General features: G+C 35.8%; 1 long non-coding RNA gene and 4 other non-coding genes across 7 annotated transcripts; all 5 read right to left on the reverse strand.

The window, feature by feature from the left end:
• Window positions 1–13,342: 13,342 nt before the first annotated feature.
• Window positions 13,343–20,966, reverse strand: LOC113289926. 3 transcript variants are annotated; one of them, XR_003331274.1, is made up of 6 exons: window positions 20,822–20,966; window positions 20,306–20,367; window positions 18,227–18,322; window positions 15,046–15,119; window positions 14,799–14,845; window positions 13,343–13,872 (listed from the first exon to the last, which is right to left on the reverse strand). It is a non-coding gene; the product is annotated as an uncharacterized LOC113289926 (long non-coding RNA). The 3 variants fall into 3 exon arrangements; XR_003331272.1 differs by having other exon boundaries at window positions 13,343–14,637; XR_003331273.1 differs by having other exon boundaries at window positions 13,343–14,637; window positions 15,039–15,119.
• Window positions 16,120–16,192, reverse strand: TRNAA-AGC. Its single transcript has one exon. It is a non-coding gene; the product is annotated as a tRNA-Ala (tRNA).
• On the reverse strand, window positions 16,577–16,649 carry TRNAA-AGC. The gene has a single exon. It is a non-coding gene; the product is annotated as a tRNA-Ala (tRNA).
• On the reverse strand, window positions 17,283–17,355 carry TRNAA-AGC. Its single transcript has one exon. It is a non-coding gene; the product is annotated as a tRNA-Ala (tRNA).
• TRNAA-AGC lies at window positions 19,368–19,440 on the reverse strand. Its single transcript has one exon. It is a non-coding gene; the product is annotated as a tRNA-Ala (tRNA).
• Window positions 20,967–23,291: the final 2,325 nt, after the last annotated feature.

Consider the following 23,291-nt stretch of genomic DNA (forward strand, 5'->3'; position numbering starts at 1 on the left):
TATAATTTAGCTCCAGAGATGTCTATTTTGATTGAAAACATGCTAATTATCAGGACATGTTGGTCTATAGACCCACATGATCTTGATATTTTAGCCAAGTTTTGAAGCCTAGGCCTCATAAACACAAATTTTCTACTTAGAGCAGTTTCGAGTGTACATTCGAAAAATATACACTCGAAAAGACTAGAACGCTATAATTTAGCTCAAGAGGTGTCTATTTTGATTGGAAACATGCTAATGATCAGGACATGTTGGTCTATAGACCCAGATGATCTTGATATTTTAGCCAAATTTTGAAGTCTAGGCCACATAAACAAGATTTTTCTACTTAGAGCAGTTTCAAGTGTACATTCAAAAAATACACACTCGAAAAGACTCGAACGCTATAATTTAGCTCCAGAGATGTCTATTTTGATTGAAAACATGCTAATTATCAGGACATGTTGGTCTATAGACCCACATGATCTTGATATTTTAGCCAAGTTTTGAAGCCTAGGCCTCATAAACACAAATTTTCTACTTAGAGCAGTTTCGAGTGTACATTCGAAAAATACACACTCGAAAAGACTCGAACGCTATAATTTAGCTCCAGAGGTGTCTATTTTGATTGAAAACATGCTATTGATAAGGACATGTTGGTCTATAGACCCACATGATCTTGATATTTTAGCCAAATTTTGAAGTCTAGGCCACATAAACAAGATTTTTCTACTTAGAGCAGTTTCAAGTGTACATTCAAAAAATACACACTCGAAAAGACTCGAACGCTATAATTTAGCTCCAGAGATGTCTATTTTGATTGAAAACCTGCTAATTATCAGGACATGTTGGTCTATAGATGTTGTAATAATTCGATTGCGGTAAATAAGGAGTTCGTTACTCGGACTTGAAAAGATTTTTAAAACAAAAATATATACACAATATTGTCACAAGATCAAGAGGAACCAGGACTCAGGATTCCAATGTGTTTCATATTCAAGTGGCTCAGAAAATAATCCTAGGCGATTATAGCTCAAAATAAAACAAGTATTAACTCTATCTTTGCCAAATTAGATTCCATAAAATATTACTTGTATATTATAAGCATGGCACATCAAGAATCCCTAGGACTAAGCATGTTCCATCAAACAAAATCACAAGTAATTAATTGAAATCATAAATCAATTAAAATCGGTGCAAAAAGTGAATTAAGAATTATTTAAATAACCACATGGCTGAAAAACAACTTCCTCCATCATCCCAGTATTGGGGTTTAGCTACTCATGATAATCATGTTCTCAAAATACATACTTGATGCTCAAAATATGATTAAAAGAGTGAAAAATATAATACAGTGAAACTACGACCCTCTTTAAGCGTCCAGAAAAGAGCGATACCTCGGTGCTGCTGTTGATAAGCGACGCTGGTATTCTGCTGTTGAATAACGACGCAGGTCTACTGCTGCTAGCACTGTTGAAGAACGACGGTCCTGGAGGGTCCGTTCTTCGTCTTCTTCTTCCTCCTCGAGCAGCAGCAGGAAGCTTTCCTGCAGCTTCCTGTTCTTCGTCTTCCAGCCTCTCTGCTGCGTCTCTGTGGTCTTTAAACTTCCCCAAACTTCTTCATCCCACCTTCTCTCACTTCCCACCAGCCTTTATATACCAATAGGGTCCAAATAACTCGATTAAATCCGAGTTTATCTCCCTTTTTTCTTCACGTGCAGTTGAGAGAGAAATCTCTTTTCTGTTGCTTTGTACGCGTATTCTGGCAATTTCTTACGCTCCAAACTTCTCCTAATCCTTAAACAAGACTAGATACACTTTACTTCAACGTAAAACTCTCCCAGAATCTCTAAAAATATATTTGAAAACTTCACAGAGAACACGTATTCTGTTTGGACTTTGATCGCTTCTCCCAGCCATTCCAGCCCAAGTTGATCGATAAAATCACTTGCATACGATCTGTTTATTCTTAACAGGCCTAGCCCAATTGATTTCAGGGATTTAATCTCCCTCAAAACTGCCCAGAAATCCAACAGAGAATTATCAGACGTGAACTTAGTTTTCCCGCCAAATTCCATTATTTGAACTTTGAATGTGGTGTCCCCTTAACCAGACCTGGTGTCCCTTTAGCAGCTGCTTGGAAATGGGTCACCCCTTAGTAATTAGGTTACCCCTTATCCAAAATCAAGGGTCCATATAGCAAGTTTCCTCTGGGGCATTTTCCGCACTTTTTTCGGGGTTCCTCCGGGGTATTTCTGGGGTACTTCCGGTACACTTCTGGGGCGCTTCCGGCACTCTATCAATGGAGGTTCAAACGCCGCATTTTCAGCCAATTTCGCCGCAAATCCTTATTCTTCTGAAAACACCTACAAATATATAAAATAACCAAATAAGTACAAAAATGGGTGCTAACACTATATACAATTGAGATATATTAGACACATAAATGCGTCTATCATCTCTCTCTTCGGAGGATAATCAAAGATGGTTACTGACTCTAATGATCATTGCATTGTACATTTGGAAAAATCGCTGCTCAAAGCTCTTTCGAAATAAAAATCAAAGTATCCTCATAATTGTTTCTTCAATTCAGAATATGGTGCAGAGATGTTTATGTAATACTACTTCATCAAAGATTGCTACAATTCAAACCTGGTCTCCTCCTCCATCACATGTGCTCAAAGTTAACGTGGATGCTTCATTTGATCCTTACTCTTCTGAATTTGCAATTGGTCTTATAATTTGTGATTCTACAGGTCACTGCCAAGACATTAGAGGGAGATTCTTCCATGGAGGAATAGATGCCGAACATGATGAAAGTCTAGCCATGAAAGATGCTATATTGTGGGCTAGACAATGTCATCTGCAACAAGTTACTTTTGAAGGAGACTGTCTCAATATAATTAGCTCTATCAAGCATGCCATTCCCGCAGTTCACTGGATGAATCAGGGGATTGTAGATGAAATAAGACATCTGCTGAATGTCTTTTCTTGGTTTTCTGTTAGTTATGTAAAAAGATCAGCGAATAATGCTGCTCATGTTATCGCAAATTTCTCCAGGTTAGGTAGATCTTCTTTTGATTACACTAGCAACTTTCCAGATATATTTTGTCAAACTATAAAAGAAGATCAACTATCTATGGATGTAAGTTATGTAAGTTAATCTTAATAATATTTGTCTTTTTGCATCAAAAAAGAATATGGCACTGAAGAATTACTCACTTGGCATGAAACAAGTATCCTTGGGGATCAGAAAGTAATATGTTATTCTAAAAGTTGATTGTATTTTTAGACACCCGTTAGGTATTAGCTCCGCAATCGGAGCATCTAAAATATGGGAGTGGAAGATCCACCACCATGTATCTCGAGTCAACGAATCCTTGATTAATTTTCAGTATCTCCACAACCCCTCTTACATCAACAAATCTATCATTATACCTTATCGAGCTTTGTTTGGTAGAATATGAAGCTTTGAAGTTTAAACCATCATTATTATATAAGTCAAACAATCTATATTGCAATATGCACGCTACATGAAACTCCAACATGGACATAATTACTTTCTAAACTTTATCACTATTGAAAAACCATAACCCATGTATTGATGCTCTACAATCATTTTTTAAATCTAATTAGAGTCTAGCGTATATATATAATTTGAATTTAATCTGGCTATTGAGCCTCTATTTGTATGGTTTGACAACTATTTTTTGTTGTTGTGAGATATGTACATTATCACCGGAAAAATTATAGTGCCACTGTGTATAAATATTTTACTTGATGTGGAAGGCATCAGTGTAACACTTTGGTTGAGTATGATATAAGATTGATAATTGCATTCACCTGGTGATCACAACAAATACTGTTATTACTTTAGAATAATCAATTAATCCGTAATAACTCTGCATTTTATTATTATCACTTATGCAATACCTGACTCAATACTGCACACATGATGTTGTAAAAAAGGATTAAATGATTGACCACTTTAGCTGCTCATATTATTCTGAATTTAAATCCTTTTAGAGATGCAATCAAGGTTTAATTTTCCCTGCCACACCAAATCAAAACTTCTCAATGAAGCGTTGCATAGTATGGGTTACATACTAATTTTCACTATTGTTTTGTTTGGTGGAAAACTGCAAATGTTATGAGAAGTTAAATATGCCCAGTACGTGCTAGTTTTATTAAAAGAAAATGAAGGTATAATGCATCGCGACGAGGCACGATGAAACCCCACCACACCAAATCAAAATTCTCATCGGACCGGTTCATGGCCCAAGTTACATGCAAGTTTTGTTAAAATTGGTAAATGTTATAAGAAGTTAAATATGTCAGGTACGTAGCATGGGCACAAATATAGTCAAAGTTAAAAGAGATCGTTCATTGAGACGAGAAAGAAGATGACGAACCGTCTCATCACTAAGAAGACGATGTCCCCGAAGTAGGTCGTCTACTAGTTCTTTGAATCGGTATCTACACCCAATGGTAAGCGTCTTGTGGTATCTATTGCTTCTATTAAAGAAAACTATCCGAATTTTCCTAGGGTTTCAAGTTACAGGACATGATCATTAGGTATAAATTTGATTTTATTAACCAATTTTGCATCATATTCTTCAGTTATAAAGAACTTCAGCTACCCTCGGTAGGTGGAATTGATAATCATTTATCAATCATGTCCTATAACTTTAATTTTGTTCCTAAATTTTGACATAATCAGTGTTTAATAGCTACCAACAATATATTTAGATTAGGTGAATTTTGAATGACAACTTAATTGGTAGTATACACCTACCAACTGTAATTTTTGAAAATGAACCAACTTGAGAGATATATTGAAATGTGAAGTTAGGCGTGTTTGTTTATTTACAAAGTTGAATATCTCCAATTTGAAACATCACATCTATTTGCAACAGAGTTATGAGTATTTTTCCTCATCAAAGATCGATTATGTTGTTGTTTTCTTCTAGATTAAACGAATAAAAACCCTCTTAGTTAGTTCTTTACAATCTCTTAAAATATGACATTTGATTCCCCAATGAAAACATCGTTTCATACGGTATAAAGATACATGATGATATGGAAAACTCTGATGTGAAGAGTTGATGTAGTTTTTCTTGTTAGAGACTAATGTGGGACATGAGATTCTTTTGACCTAGAAGATGAAAAACTTTTTATTGGTATAGCTACCAATTGCACATTTTGCATTGGTTGATATTGAAAAGATTGTGATGTACTTGGTATCATCGTTATTTCATTTGGTATCAGGGCATACAAACACGATAAGATACAATAATCTTTGTTTGGTGCGGTCTAATCTATAAGACAATGAATTTGGGTTCATACGAAGCAAGTTCAGTTAATGTACCACCAAGATTTGATGTATGCTATGAAGTTTTTTATTCAATGTACCATCAATTATTTGGGTAGAAGTATGCTATGAAGTTTTTTCTTCAATCTCGTTTTTTTTTTTTCTAAATCATAAATTTTATTACTAAAGAGAATTAATTACAAAAAGTCAATAAGACTTGTCCAAAGATAGAAAAACACTTGTTACATTAAAAATTAATATCTAAAGTAAGCGTCTTCCTCATTCTCTAATATCCGTAAGAAGATTAGTTTTTCTTCATAGTAGATGACTATTCCCTTGTTTTGTAATACTCCCTTCTTTGCCATGTAGTCAGCAGAGAAGTTTGTCTCCCTATAAGAATTTCTAAAAGTGATAGAGGGTATTATTGTTTTTATCTTCTCCCATCTACTCTGCACTATCCATGGAACCTTATTATTTGAGAATGCCACCAAGACAGCCTTTGAATCCAGACTAAAGCATACATTTTAAAGTAGTTTTCTAATAGCCCATTCACCTGCCACTATTAAAGTCATTACCTCTGCTAAGTAGTTTGTTGCTAGCCATATCCCTCCTGAAGCTGCACCAATACATTCTCCAGAATGAGTTCTAGCCACAAAACCCAAGCCTACCAACCCTGGATTACCCTTTGAAGCACCATCATAGAAAATTAACACTTGATTGACAGCAGGCAATTTGAAGAAAACTTGCTTTAGTACATGATGCTTTGATTCCAGAAATTCCAAAAGAAAGTAGAACTTGCAGATCATATATTCTCCCTCACATTTCACCTTTCATTCTGATGGTACTTTCCTCTGTGCTTCTCATAATTTTTTGTTTAAAACTCTCAATATTAGGTGTCACAGCATCATATATTATGGCATTTCTTAAAAACCACAGTTCAACCATTATATTAAAAGAGAAAATATACCAAACCTCCTTTATAGCATGGCTTTGTCCTTTGGAACCTTTCAGAATCTCCTCAAATCCCATTGGCTTAGCACAGTTAAAAATTTTACTCATCCAATGCCATATATGCTCACTGAATTCACATGACCATAAAAGATGCTCCATTGTGTCATGATTGTTACCACATAGATAGCATTTTGATACAGTGGAAAAACATTTTTTTCCTAACAGTTTCTTAAGTGGCACATGCTCCTCTTAGGATTTTCCATAAATTGCTAGATGTATAAGGATGTATGCATGGTTGCCATACCTGTTTATCCCAAGGAACTTTTGTATGTTTCATCCTTATCATTTGAACTGCATTAGATACTGTAAAGGAACATGTCATGTCCTGTGTCCATATTCTTTTATCCTTCCCCTGTCTCAAAACTGTCAATTCATTCATGTCAAAGAATTTCAGCATAGCTGGTGGTAGTTTTCATTCTCCATTTTGAATCAAATCCTTCACCTTTAAATCATCACTTTGCAGAATATAAGTATCTTCGGTATGTCTTTCAATTAGAGCATAATCTTTAACCCATTTGTCCTTCCAGACTGATATACATTTTCCATCCCCTACTAGCCACCTACTTCCTTCTTGTATCTCATTCATCACCCACTTGAGCCTAGGCCATATGGAAGATTGTTTGTAATATTTTATCCATTCCCCATTTCTATCTTTGAATTTTGCCCTCATAAATATGGTCCATTCTTCATCTTCATTCTCTATTTTCCATAATAATTTCATTAACGGAGCTTTATTCATAACTTCCAACCTTCTCAGCCCCAAGCCTTCTTCCTCCACAAGAGCATTTACTTCATCCCATTTTACAATTACTAGCTTCTTCACATTTGGGTCACCAGACTACAGAAAATTCCTGATAATTTTTTTACACACCACTATTACTGATTTTGGCCACTTGTATACTGACATTGTATATATTGGCATGCTGCATAATACAAACTTAACAAGAGTTAACCTTGCAGAAAAATCAAGTAGTTTACCCATCCATCCAGCTAACATCTTCTGCATCAATTCAACCATCCCCCATACTTGTTGTGATTTTACCCTTCCAGGCTTTAATATCACACCCAAATATTTATCAAGAAAAGAAGATAATTCTATTTGCAATAGATCAGCCATCCCATGTTTCCTTGATAGAGAAGTACCACCTACAAAACATTTACTTTTTGTCTTGTTTATTTCCTGACCGGATGAACTTTGGTATTTCATTAAGAGCTCCATCAGGTTCTTTAATGTCTTCTTGTTTCCACTGCAAAATATGAAGATATCATTAGCAAACATCAAGTGGGTTGGATGACTTCCTCCTCTGCATACCATTGGTTGTAATTTATTTGTCTGCACTAGCTTAGTTATATTTCTACTCAGCACCTCCTCAGCTAGTACAAACAATATTGGTGACAGAGGATCACCTTGCCTCAAACCCCTTCCTACATCAAAGAATCCACATGGACCACCATTAACTAGAACATATATTCTAGCAGATTCAAATATTTTCTTCAACCACTGAATACCAACTTCTGAAAAACCAAATCTCCTTAAAGTTTCAAAAAGAAAATCCCAACTCAAAGAATCATATGCTTGAGTTATATCAATTTTGAGACCTACATTCCCACCTCTTCTCTTAATTTCAAGTTCATTTACCAACTCAGATGCAAGAACCACTTTTTCATGTATATTTCTTCCTTTGATAAAAGCTCCTTGTTGACATGACACCAACCTCCCAATAATTTTACCAATTCTATCAGTTATGATTCTTGTAATGATTTTAAAATTAAAATTTGCTATCTCAATTGGTCTAAAATGCTCAGCTTTCTTTGCACCTTGTATTTTTGGCAGTAGGAACAAGAAATTTGAATTAAAGCCTCTTGGTATGAACCTATGTCTCCAACAATATTGAATAGCATCAACCAATTTTTGTCCAACCACATTCCAAGCAAATTTGTAGAAACTCCTTGGGAATCCATCGGGACCAGGAGCACTGCTTGCATCCATCCCAAATACAGCATTTTTTATTTCTTCATATGCAGGAATATCATCCAAAAAATCATTGTCTTCATCAGTTAACAATTTTGGGATTACCTCAAAAATATCTTTATCAAACATTACAGTCTTCTTCTCAAACTTTTTCTTAAAATGAGTGACCAATGTATCTGAAATTTGTTCTTGAGTGGTGACAATATTACCCTCAGCAACCTCCAATTCTGCAATACAATTATGTACTTTTCTAACTCTCATGGTTGTGTGAAAGAAAGTTGTATTAGCCCCTCCTTCCTTGACCCACTTAACTCTAGCTTTTGCTCTCATTAGCTCATTGTATTGAGCAGAAGCTAAATCCTGCTTACCTCTTGTTGTTACCAATTTATTCAATAAATCAATGTTTTCAGGATCTGCATCAGACTCCAATTTACCAGCCAAGACCTCTTCTTCTGTAGTTTTAACTTTAACTCTTAGGTCTCCAAATACCTCCCAGTTTCATTGCTTCAACCAATTTTTCAATCTTTTTAGTTTACTGAGAAAACAAAAGGCAGCGTTTCCAAAAATTTCTTCACTCCATGCATCTTGAATTACCTTGTAAAAATCTGGATGAGTAGTCCATACAGGTTGGTACTTAAAAGGAACATTTGTTGGTCTTTGAATCGTTGTAACACTCCCCAACAATGCACCATGATCAGAAGTCCCTCTAATTCCAACTTTGTAGTTTCATCCTTCATATTTCTCCAGCCATTTGATGTTATAAAATACTTTATCTAAATCACATAAAATCCTTTTCCTGCCTGCTCTGTTATTACACCATGAGTATTGAATACCAGACCTAGGAGCTTGTATTAAGTTGCAAGATTCAATACAGTCCCTGAATTCCTGCATAGATATTCTAAGTGGATTTCTACCACCCTTTTTTTCTTCACAAGTAAGAACAACATTAAAATCACATATTACAATCCAGGGTAGCTTCATCTCATTTATAAATAATAATTCTTCACATAATGTTCTTCTGTCTATAGTAAGACATGCAGCATGAATACCAGTAACTAAAACTTCTCCAACCTGAATTGTTATGGCCTGTCTTGTATTAGAAATTACAGCTCGAGTTGATAAAGAATTATTCCAAAAAACCCAAATATTTCCTTTTAAATTTTCACAAGAATGATCAATCACCATACTTCTCATACTTGGTAATCTTAACTGTATTGTAAAACTACTTGAAACTCTTACTTTAGGTTCTGCAATCCACAATAATGAAGGATTAAATTGGTTTAGTAAACTCCTAATTTTATCTTTGGATTGAATTCTTCTCAAGCCTCTGATATTCCAATATGCTACTCTCATTGAGTTTGTCATTGGGAAGTAGCAGTACTCCCCATTCCAATACTTAATTTAGCTGAATTATTAGCCTGCTTTCTTGTAGTAACATTTGGTGCAACTTTTTTAAGTTTGCTAGGATTAGTAATTACTTTTGAAAAAGTTTGTTCCTGATTCTCCACCACCTCAATTAGAGCATTAAATTTACTAGGAGATGCAATTTTACTCACATTGGAACCCTCCATTTGATTACTCAGTTTTCTTGCTTTAGCTGCTTTTCCAACATCTTTCCATTCTTCAAGCGTACCAACTTCAGAATTAATATTTGTTAAAGCTTGGATAGTAACATCTTCATCAGTTTCAACTACTTCAGTTAAAAGTAAAGGAGGAATACTCTGACTCACATCCAACAACTTGTCACCAGATAGTATAGGAAATTCCAGTGGTGAATTCAAAATGCCAGTAAAACCATTGCTCTTATCATTAGGAGATTCTATAACTTCTTTCATCCTTTCATTCAAATTAAGCTCCTCCTGATTAGTACTTGTTTCATCATTACAACTACTAGGAAAGCAGATATCAAATTTAAAAGAATTTTCCTTAACTCCCTTTTTTGGAGTATATCTCCACTGTTCTTGCTGCAGTGGATGGCTATTCATCTTGTTCTATTCCTCCATCTTGCTTCTACATTCAGCTGCATAGTGCCCAATCACCTTACAATGATTGCAATATTTAGGAAGTTTCACAAAACGAATTTCCTTCTCAAATTTACCATACTTAGACTCAACCCACACCTTATTAGGTATAGTTTTAGCTAAATCAATTTACACTAGAAGACTTGCATAAAACCAGCTTGTTTTTTCAGTGTAGTTTCATCAATTTTAATTGGTCTTCCAAATGATCTTCCCATAGCCATTAGAATATTTTATTTCCAATACTCAATACTTAGACCTGGAAATGTCACCCACACATAAGCAAAAGAGGTTTTCTGTAGTTCAGGTCTAAAATCCTTCTCCCAATACCTGAGGCTTAAATCTTGATTTTCAACCACCTAGTGACCTTCATAAATTAGTTTCATATCATCTCCATTGTCTAGCTTAATGATGAAAAATTCTTTTCCAATTGGTATAAGTTGTACACCCCCTTTTAATTTCCATTATTTTTTCAGAGATGCCTCAGCTACTGTAAATTTAAGATGAACTAAATCCAAACGACCAATCAAGCTAAATTTCCATTCATTTAAACTCTCATCAATCACATCATCCGAAATAAAAATTGAAGTACTCGCCATATTGATACCAAAATATTTTTCAGATCTAAAATTTTTTGCAATCTCAAAATCTAAAGAATTTGAACTATCCGACATAGTTAACGGCGGATTCAAGTACTAAACTTAATCATTGAATCACCTGAAGAGCTTTAATAACAATCAATAATTGATTCTCACCTGAATTAATGAGGAAAACCGAAGATCGAGAGAAGAAAAAATTCGCCGATTTTTGTCGCCAAGTTGCAGAGCTCGACTCAAACCGAGTTGCTTGACTTCTATCTTTATAAACCCTCTTTCTTCAATCTCGTGACTTTTATACTTGGGTACTAGTTGTCGACAGATATGTATGAACAAAGTAGAAAATTCGGAAACTGATTAAAAGTTTAGATTCATACACTATTGAAGAGGAGGCTCTCTCGCCAAGTAAAATTCAGATGGTTGGAAAGTTATAATACACACGGTAAGTCGAGATCTTCAGCATCATGTCTCCACGTGTCAAACATCCATGGAGGCTTGGGATAATCTTGAGACTGTATTCGAAGGTAACACATCGAAAAGGAATCTAGACTTCAAACTCTTACTTTTGATTGAGAATTCTTCATATGGATGATAACAATACATTTGAGGAGTTTCACGTCAAACTTTTTGAGATTGTCAATGCATCTTTCTCTATAAGAAAGATTATTTTTGAAAAAGATATAGCACGCAAGATTCTCAGATCGTTACCATCTAGATATGAGTCTAAGAAACATGCAATCATGGAAGCAAATGATCTTTCGGCACTTTGTCGAAGCTCTTTTGTTGGAAAGCTAAAGATCTTTGATCATGAGTCCCAATCTAACCAACCAAAAGGTATTGCTTTCGAAGTGGAAAGAAACCCTAAGGTTTCAGCGAAGGAAGAATGGGTTCGATTGGTAGACTCCGAATAGAGTGATTGTAGATGATTCGGATGATGAAGTTGATTCAACCATGTCATTGATTACTAGAAAGTTTCGGGATCTCTTAAGAAACAAGAATAAGATATTCGTAAAGGATAATCATCATCATCTTGTTCGACCTCATGATCGTTTTCCAACCAAGAACAAAAAGGATCAAGAGTAAGATGATGAATATCAGTCATAATGCTACTACAAGTGTAAAGGAATGTCATAATCTGAGAAAATACAACGGAAGCAAGGTTCTGGTTGTAACTCTTGATGAGACCTCGAAATCATATAATTTTGAAGAAGAGGATATAATTAATATTACGATAGTTGCTGAATTATTGTTTCCTTCCAATACCATTGATAATCCAACCATTTTAAATGTGGCAGACACGTCTTCGATGTTTGGGATATTATCAACTTTTCTGGTCAATCTTTTCAATCAAATTTTCCTTCTTCCTTTTTAATCCACCAGATTTCTCCCAACTCGAATTCTTCAACAAGTATTTCAAGTTTTACAGTTTCTTAAAAAAAATACAGAACTAGGGTTACCCTTCAATTTCATAACTTGGGAACATTATTTAAATACCCCTCAAAATCCATCCTTTGAAACATACGCTTATTCAACTTAAAAAATACCCTTCACCAGAAGCAACCAGCACAAGTTGCTTCCAAAAGTGAAGCAACCAGCACAAGTTGCTTCCAAAAGTGAAAGCAACCAGCACAAGTTGCTTCCAAAAAGTGAAAACAATTTTCTCAAATTGGTTCCAAAACTGGAAGCAATTTTCTCAAGTTGACTCCAAAATAAACTATTTTTTGCCCATCAGCGGTATTTGTATAAAGTCAACCAAAATAGAGGGTATTTATCGGGACGACCGAAGGGAGTCCCTTCTATACTGTCAATATGGGGGCTAAAAATGCATCGCTTGCAATGTTTTTTTTTCATTTTTAATCGATCCAATTGAATGGGTATTGGTCGTTATTTCTCGAAATTGAATCAACAATCGGAGAGTTATCGTCCCCGACTATGGTTAGGAGCAATGAAAACGGTTGGAAGTCGACACGATTGACGGCTAATTAGGTGTGAAAATGGTCAAAAACCGTCACCTAAACTTTTAATTTTAATCTTGATCGTTGGTTGCCAACAAAATTCAGCCATCAGATTTAAAACTGTTACTGAAATGTTACAAAAATGTTACAAAATTGCTACAAATATAAGTGTTAGACAAATATAGCGCTTATAAATGGTATAAAATCACTGTTACAAATTTTGTTGCAAAATCTGTAACAAGTTGCGTCACAAAAACAGACTCCCTGACTTTGGTCGTCCCTGCACTGCTGTAGCAGTCATCTAGTAACATTTCCACTATTTTTTTCCCCTTATTTTACAACATGTGCAAGAAGTTAACGACGAAAACCAGTGAAAGATGCAGCCGACGATTCAAAATATGTATCGATTTTATCCACGACAAACACTTGTGAATCAACCAAAATTACATTTTACACAAGACTATTGGTCGAGGAATCAAATGGGATCATCATTAGTAACACAAAATCAAAATACCAGTGATTATATATTAATATGATTTGAAATTCTATTGATGCGCAACCGACGCCTTCTTACGATGCGAGTGAGATTCAATAAATGGCAATTGTATTTTCTGTAATTTGTTTAAATTACCATACATCAAACAACCGACTACCTTTTTTATTTTCTTTTTTGTGGAGATTTCCTCTATCCCTCTGGATCCCAATATCACTAAAAGAGATGCAGATAAAATTACATAAATAACCCTGTTAATAAGCTCCAGAGCAAATAAGTCCCTAGTCTTAGATGCAGCAGAGGAAGATGTAACCATAAAAGGCTTACTCATTTGGCAATGCATGTTAGACCTCCAGAAGATAGAAGCTTAAGCCTGCTGGCTATGCAATTCTCACCCACCACTTATTTTATATTTTATAATAACAAAACATTATCCACAAAAGTGGGTAGTAAATGGATACTCTATATAGACCTCTTACCCATCCCATGATTCCCATCAGGTAGGAACAAAACTCTAAAGAACTTGCTAGTAATTCACCTGCAAATAAAGTGCATAACAATATTACCCAGTTAATGGCATATGGAAAAGTATAATTCGAACCCCAGACGTTTAGCATGCTAAGCGAGCATTCTGCCAAACAAACTACACCCCCATGTGAATATATACCACCAGTACAATCTTTAGTAACAAAATATCATTGGCTTCAAAAGAAGATAAGCCTCAACCAGTCCTTTCTTTTGGTATCAAAAAACACTGGGATTCAAAGAAGATAAACATGAACAAAGATTCCAAGTAAACCTACCTTCCTGGCTTCCTCACATCTCAAATATACCTATATTTAGGTTTTAAAATTTATTGCAAATTTGTGTTTCATCCTTCTATGGAAGGTTCTGTTAGGATTACCCTGCATTTGTGTGCCTATGTGGTTGAGCTGCAAACATATTGCTTCTATGCACGACACAGTGGGATTCCATTTCTTTCTTTTTCTGGCTGGTAATGGCATCAAACATCAGGATAGAATGGAATAATAAATTGGATAAGAACACTCAAAACTTTGGATCATATACATGTTAACCGGTATGACCCAAAGGTTTGCCTTAATGAAGGGAAAAGAAGTTCCAAATTGTTGTCGTAATCTTTCGAGCTTAGTTCAATTGGGTGGTTTTAGCCTCTTGGATTTGAAGAAGGATCTATTGCTCTTTATTAACATTGAAGGGGAAGGACATTCAGGAGGAATTAGCCAGACCAGAAAAGGGAGTTGAACCATCAAGGGCTAAGTAGCAAAAATTGCTGCCAAGGAATCTACAATGATGCACAACCCACTGAATTACATAACGCAAAATCTTGTCGAAGGTTGCATTTCCCTAGAACTCATACTACCTTGTGGCTCGTGCAAAGCAAAGAATTCTCATCCTGGAGAGGAGCTTCATGCATAATGATGAGAATCTTAAAATTCAACTTACCATGTATGATGTATCTCTCTATAAGCTTCCGCTCCCATAAGGAAACGCTGTGTATATAAAAGAAAGGAGAAGAAGCTATGAGTTAGCAATATCTCTCTCCCAAATCAGCGAGTGTTACTGTTATTTATTGAAATAACAATCACACAGTAACCGGGCAAACTCAAGAAGTAATTGTAGCAGCAGAATAGTAAAACACGATAGCTACCAGTAAAAGAATTTAGACCAACTATGAAGACTTACTTAATACCTGAGATGAAGCTTGAATTCATAAATTATCAGCCACTCTCTGTACCGTGTCGAAATTCAAGCACGCCAAAGTTTCTGCATGCAATAAGTCCCTCGTATCTTTAAACCATATAACAAGAATGAAGATTCAGAGAGGTAAACGACAATTGTTTTACAAGAGATCATAAGGGGTTATATCTCCTAACAACCCAGTAATCCAGTATCATTCAGAGGTCTAATCCAAGTCAAAGTCTCCTCAGGTAAAAGCTTCATGCAGAAGAAAGACTCAGTTAGCACCTGAAATGAAGCTTGGATTCAGCAATTATATCAACCTATCTTTGCATTGAGTTGAAATTCATGCACATCGGAGATTCTGCATATAACAAGTCCTATAAATCTTAAAAACCGCATAAGGACAAGATTCAGAGTGGTAAAGGAAATTGTTTTACAAGAACTGTAAGGGGTGATCTCTCAGTATCGTTCAGAGAACTACGCCAAGTCAAAGACTCCCCAGGTAAACGCTTCATGCATAGGGAGATGAGAATCATGTTGGTCCAATTATACTCATAGTGGTAAAGACAGTAATTTCTTCATACCTGTCTAGACACAATCCAGTTAGAGCTTCTCCAATGGTCATTGTGTGTGTTTCCTATGTGGCAACACAAATAAGACATTCTCAATCTATTTTCCTTAAAATTATGAAGAGAAAAAAATTTATCTCCAACGGTATTGCATGTAACCTCTCCTTTTAATTAGTATAAATTTTATTTTCCATAATTAAGATTTTATTAGAGTTAAAAATGGTTAGTTAATATATTAAAGTCGATTCAATTAAGTAAAAGCTGACTAGGATGGTAGACAATGTCAAGGAGAATGTCTAAAACTAGACATTCACCTTGACAATGTCTACCCAAAGTCATCTGTACATTGGTTTAAGACATCAGGGTTGGAGAATGATTTTAGAAAAAATGGATGTGAATACTATGTGGATTTTAACATTTATCTCCACACACATGCCATTGGAGAAGCTCTTAATTCACATTTTCCTTAAGTAAAACCTTACAGTAATGAGCCAAAATACTCAGAGTTTTCATTCTGGAGGTGCGGGGATTCGAACCCCGGACCTTTCGCATGCTAAGCGAGCGTTCTATCAAATGAACTACACCCCCATGTTGCAAATAAGTATCACTAGCACACTTTTAGTATTAAATTGTTCAAACTTCCAATGTATATGCTTCCAGATAGTTCATATTTCAGAGTTATTTGACGTAGAGTGTCGTTCACCTTTAACAATAATAATCAAATTGGTTAATACGCTGCAAATAACAGTTAATGACATATGGAGAAGTTTTTTATGGAGGTGATTCGAACCCCGGACGTTTTGCATGCTAAAAGAGCGTTCTACCAAACGAACTACACCCCCATGTGAATACCACCAGTACATAGGTTTCCACTTCCTCGAAAATTCTTACTAATCTAGGGAGTAAGTGGAATTCAAAAACAACTAAACAATTCCTAATTATGCAGAAAGGGTAACATATAAAAGATTGTTCTGGAGGTGCGGGGATTCGAACCCCGGACCTTTCGCATGCTAAGCGAGCGTTCTACCAAATGAACTACACCCCCATGTGAATATACACCTTTAGTACAATCTTTAGTATTAAAAATAAGCTGAGCCTCCAAAGGATATTACTTCAAATCTTCACCAATAATTCTTTGTTCAGCATTGCATAAAATTATTATGCTACTCATAGATAGAAAAACAGCAATATTATTAGCATTCTCCACCTAAGTGCCTTGATCTCCCTCTCTTAATTATACATATCTCCAGTATTATGCTACTCATAAATAACTAATTCTCAATTTGAGTTATTTTGATGTTTTGTGGGTTTATGTGGTTTCTAAGACAATGAAGAACCCCATCTGGCATATCTTTTCAACTATCTTTGATGGGTGGCTGTCCTTAAAAGATGAAGTCATGAAGGTAATATGCAGACCAGGAGGAAATGCTGACCTGCTAAGACCAGTGAAGCAGAAGATAGATGACGAAATAATATCATGCTGGCTCCAGTCACAGAAGTAGCATGTGTCTATCTATTAATCTCTAATTCACCAGAAAATGTTATCTTAAACACTAAAAAACTTCCTACTAACATTCCACATCAGTACACCTTGAACAGATACAGTAATCAAACTATTAAAGCAATATACGGATAGGTGGACTGTACAAAAGTAGGTTACACATAAAAAGTTTATTTCTGGAGGTGCCGGGATTCGAACCCCGGACCTTTCGCATGCTAAGCGAGTGTTCTACCAAATGAACTACACCCCCATGTGAACATATACTACTACAAAAACCTTTAGAATTAAAGCAGTCGGGGAATTAAATGGACATATATTTCAATAATTGTCCCTAGTTCAGTGTTACCTGAACTAACAGTGTTTATAGAAGAAAATACCATAATTGTTTGCTCAATTACAATCCCTTGCAGCTCCAAAACTTTATTTCTTACATCTTGTTTGACAATGTTTCATCATGTAACTAATTGAGTCTCTATCTATCTCCTACTTCTTAGACCCTATCTCTAGTTTTTCAGTTTTCCTTAATAATCTACATTAGTTAAAGACAAAAACGTATTTTTCCACTTCACATGTCGAAAATCGAAGGAATTAACTGAGAAATTATCCATAACACAAGTGCCAAAGCGAATTAAATTGTTTAAGGCCAGCGAGGAAAAAGATTGATGACAGAATTCTCTAGAGTCTGTAGTACCTATGTCAAAGTGCAACCCACTAGTTCACATAACTAGAAACTGAATCAAAAACCGAAAAGCGCATTTCCTATAACTGGTTATTATCCAAAATTTCATACAGGCTACACTTATTTTGCAGCAGGTTATGTGGGGGAAATTCTCACAATCTCAGTGGTCTCATTAATATTAAAAGGTCTATGCCGAACCAAAATCTTCACGGGTTTCTAATTCATATAACTAGAAACTGATTTAGAAACCAATAAGCACATTTCCTATAACTGGTTACTCCCCAAAAACCTTATATAATTCAGCAGATTATGAGGGGAAAATTCTTTCTCACTCTTGGCCTGATTGATGTTGAAAGGTCCAACGGGAACAAAGAATTTACCCTACAGATTCTCCACGCATATTGAAAATAAAAATCATAATGTTGGGACCAAATTGACTTACCAGATATCTCTCTATAAGCTACCACTCCATCAGGAATAGAGCCTTCAAGTTCCTTCTGACGAAATAAAACCATGCTGCTCCACAAGGCGAAGCAATCTATGTTTGTGAAAAGCAAGTGTTAAAGAAGTTCAGAAAGCGAACTTTATGGAAGTATGACACAAAAAACTATCACTAAAAATTGACTACATAATCCCATGGGGTGCAAATTGTACTGTTTTATAAGATTATCATAAAGGCATCTATTTTCCCTTTGGTGATTCCTTGCCAGCTGCCTCAAATGAAACATCTCTATTAAAATTCATCATAGTTCTTCAAGATCTCGACAAAACTAAACCTAATCCATTACACAAGGAAAAATAGAAAGTGAAAACAAAACAAACTGTCACTCGCCCACTAATTTTAAAATGACGTTGAAGCTCATGTAATAGAGTTCTGAAATATTATAAGGTCCCCTAAAACAATAGGAGCCAATGAGTTACTGGATGCAGAAAATTTTATGTACTGTCCTTCCAGAGACTTATAAGCAGAAATCTCTCTCTAGATATGCGATCTTGTTTTTACTTAATCATGAGATTTTTGATATTCGACTGCTGAATCTGTTCAAGATTTTATTGGAAGGAAACATGGGATTAGTACTAGGAACTTTTATAGAGGTATGAAGAAGCATTTTTTATTCAGTAGAAGCTTCTGTAGTTACCTACAACTTCTACTGCCATAAGAATTAAAATGATTCTCATTTCGTTGCAAATGAAGCTTTTGCATATAAAACGAAATTTCTGTATAAGGTTTCAACTTTCAAATCAAATCAAGGCCAACAATAACCTCCTAGTAACAGAGAACTTCAGGAAGCAGAATATCAAGTTCTATCCTTCAGGAGATTATTAGGGAACATCTCTCTATATATTGCATTCCCGTTCAACCGTTCAAAGCTGTGAGCCAAATTTACCTTCATGCACAATGGAATAGGAACAGTTTTGGTCCGATTTTACTTGTGGGAGTGGACTTTCACTTAGCTCTACAAGCCTCCACTTCATAAGCAATGCTTCTTTGTAAGAAAACTATTTGGTAATCTAATTATTTACTATCACTAGATCAAACAAATATTTCTAGTTACATCATCTAGGGTGCGCTAAAAAAAATCTGGAGGTGCGGGGATTCGAACCCCGGACCTTTCGCATGCTAAGCGAGTGTTCTACCAAATGAACTACACCCCCATGTGATACATCTCCCTAGTACAATCTTTAACATCAAAATAATCTAAACTTCAAAACAATATATACTCCACGTTAGATCCTAGTTCAGTGCTGTGTGATATTATCTTGTTGTTCATAGAAAAAATCACCAATGTCATGTGCTCATTAAATCTCATTTCCATGTATTTCTGTTTCTCCATCACATCTTCTTCAAGAATGCTTCAACACATAACTACTACAACTCACTTTCTTTCTCACATCTGAAACATACTCAGCAGGCAAATTTTTCTTAAATAATCACTTCAAGGAAACTTCCTGTTTTCTCACGAAGATCACACTAGTACAGTCAGAAAGGGAAAAGAAAAAAAAAATACTAGTAAATTTGGATTATTAGATGTATTGGGGGCTGAACTAAATAACCCATTTGACATTTCCGTCCTTTCTATGTTTGATGGGTCACTCTGAATTTCTAATGATGTGTGACTCGGAAGTTCATGACTTCATCTAACACGAATATTCTTCAGGAACTTCAGTCTAACTTATTTCTACCAGAAAAAAAACATACTAGTAAATTTGGATTATTAGATGTATTGGGGGCTGAACGAAAGAACCCATTTGACATTGCTGTCCTTTCTAAGTTTGATGAGTCACTCTGAATTTCTAATGATGTGTGACTCGGAAGTTCGTGACTTCATCTAACACGAATATACTAGTCTAACATTCAAACTACAAGAGATCATAAGCAAAAATCCATCTCTTTCACCCTATCAATCATATACTATTGTTATAATGTCAACGTCAACCTCAAATCAAAATTTCTTGCCTTGAACAAATCTGTCATGCATAATGATATGACAATCGTATTTTTGCATCCAGTTGAACTTACCATGTACTCTATATGTTTCCCTCCGTCAACAAATGATATCCAGTGTTCTGACAGCACAACCTCTGTATGTAAAAAAGAGTTGAAGAAGTTAAGACTTGAACAAAAAACCAAACTGTTGCATTTAAAAACAATTGCACTACACATCCTTCACGAATTCACATATTTATTTCATTTTCGATTAGGCAGACATCACATAATAACCAATTTCAGAAAGAAAAAAAAAATGAGATGTAATGAAGTGAAATCTACGGTAAAACTCTGAGAAGTGACTTTTTATTAATCCACCTATAATAAGTACAGATCCTAACAAGATCATCATATCTGCTCGATAAATTCAAGGATTAAAAATAGAAAGAACGAAATCAACTTTTTTTTTTTTAATAGTTCCTCATACTTTTGATTAGGTTAACTAATATACTAGGTTTAGTGTAATGAACTACAAACAAAATCTCAATTTAAGATCTCAATGAAAAACTGTAAATCATGGATCTTTAAATTAAATGAGAAGAAAAGCACCTTGAGTATTATTGTTGTTGCTCACCAATTATAACCAATCCATTGGCATATGCAGTCAAGGCGAGTGATAGTCTGATCTGATGTGCAGTTGAAGAAAAGATTATTACAAAATCGGGACATAATTAGGGTTTTGTTTTTTTCTTCTTATTTGAGCACTCTTGTTCGGATCGTATATTACACTTTTCTGTTTATACGTAAGGCGGAAAGGGAAAGTCGGGCTAAGGCCCATCTACGGGTTACCCATAATATTAGGCTCAAATAAAAAGAAATTTAAATCCATTTAAAAGCACAAATTAGCATGATTGCTAAAGGAAGGCTGATACCAATCCATATAAAACAACGGAGTGTTGGTCGTTGGATCTATGGATTGGTACCAGTCCTAGCAAAGTTGGTACCAGCCTTTAGTAATCGTGCAAATTAGGTGTTACTATGCGATAAGAACATTCATCCCATCTACCAAAATCTTTCGTAGTCTCCTTCAAGGAAAGAAGTGCTAAGCGGAGACTAAGCGGCTGAAAATCTGTCGCTTGAAAAAGATATACCTTGAGTGGTTGAAGATATGCCTCTCAAAGACAATTTCACTTTTTCATTATTAAAACTCTTTAATGTGGACCCTCTCAAATTTTTATTATTAAAAAATCCAAAAAAAAAGGAAAACAGCTAATGTTTAGCTACTAGGATTTTATTTTTTCAATAACAAAAAAAAAGGGAGCAGCTGATTCTTGATCGCTTAGTGCGTAAAAAAGTATGTCCCACGATCAAAAAAACCCTCTTTCACCTAGTTTCTCAGTGGAGTGTTTTTAACACTGATTTTATAGCCCTTACTCTAAAGAGTGCATATGTAACATCCCGTGTTTTTAGCATGGCGCATGCTAAAAGATGCGCCATGGTATGAGATGAAGCTTCATCCAAAGCTTTCGTTGCGTAATAAAAGAAATATTGGCCTAGTCCAATACGGTGCCAAAAATGGCATATCGCGTGAGTATATTGGCCAAAGGACAATGTCGCATCGATTGTTGCATTGGCCAATTGGGAGGATGGCCTTAAGCAAAGCTAGTGGTAACATACCACATTACACAGATGGTTGGCCTATGGCCAATACCGCATCACAATGGTGCAACAGGCCAGAGCAGGCTGGCCTTGACAATGTACATCCATCATGGCTAGACGCTAGAGTGGCCTATGGGCCAAAGCCGAAAACACAGCCATCACGGCCCTTCATTGGACCTGGCTTAGGAAATGTTCAGCCATCATGGTCGTACACTGAAATTGGCATGAGCCAGAACTGAATGTACAACCTCATGGTCGTACATTGCAGTTGGCCGAAGTAATGTACATCCATCACGGCCTGTACTTGGTGAATGTCATTTTCCTCCCCTAATCTAAGTTGTACATATGTCTTTAAAACCTATATAGGGAGGGGTAGTTGGTTGAAGGTGCATATGCGGACCATGCACCATGTACGCTTCATAGCTTAGCCGAAAGAGTATAAATGATGTTTAGGCCTCATTTATAGATGTGTAACCTTGCCAATGGAGCATATTAAGCATGGACATCAGTATGCCGTCTCGTGGACCAAATATGCATCACTTGGATTTATTTTTCCGGAACGACCTACACGGACAAGACCATTACCATTATTGCTTGGCCACGGCCTTGCAAACGAGTTGGATTAAGTTGTTATCCCTTCGAAGATGAAATGCAGTCAGTGTTTGATCCCTTTAGAGTAGGGAAGGGTACATAGGCAGCCGCAATAAGTTGCAGTATTGTCGGTCCATCACTTTGTCGCTCATATCATCTAATTTAGAGATGATTGCGACATATTGGCCTCTCATATCATCTGGCTAGTTGTATTCCATTCCGGGGACGCTCATAATCTAAACTTAATACGGAAAACTTGGCTTGTAATTGGCTAGGGATGTCAGCGGGACCCATGTAACACATTGTGTCCTCTTTCAAATTGATGAAACATCCAAATCGATGTACACTGCTGTACCAGATTCCTACTTTTCACATTTAACGCGTGAGAAAATTTCTTCAACAGATAACTCTCTCTTTTCGTGTTCTTCTCAAACTAATCTTCCTCAACTGAATTATCGTCCAAGTTTTAAAGTCTTCTTATCACCGCCAATGGCAGCAACTCCTCTCTATTAATAATGGCAACAACCATCACTGATTTCTCTGCGTGTTTCAAACAATCTTGATCATCATCATCACTTTCTATGTTTCTTAACCCGAGCTCCATCAACACCACAGAGTACTCTATCATCATAACCATTCCATCATCTATTGCCGATAAGAATAGCTTCAAAAATCACCGATGATAACGACAGCGGAAGTTTCTTCTTTTCTTGTTCGTGTTCACTGCACCATCAGTTCCGTGTCCTTTCTGTCGTCGAGAGTCGAGACCCATCCCAAGATATCATTCACAGCTCCATTGACCTTCAACAGCAACTCCCGTCAATCATTG

Source organism: Papaver somniferum, chromosome 6 (assembly GCF_003573695.1).
Source record: "Papaver somniferum cultivar HN1 chromosome 6, ASM357369v1, whole genome shotgun sequence".
NCBI lineage: Eukaryota > Viridiplantae > Streptophyta > Magnoliopsida > Ranunculales > Papaveraceae > Papaver > Papaver somniferum.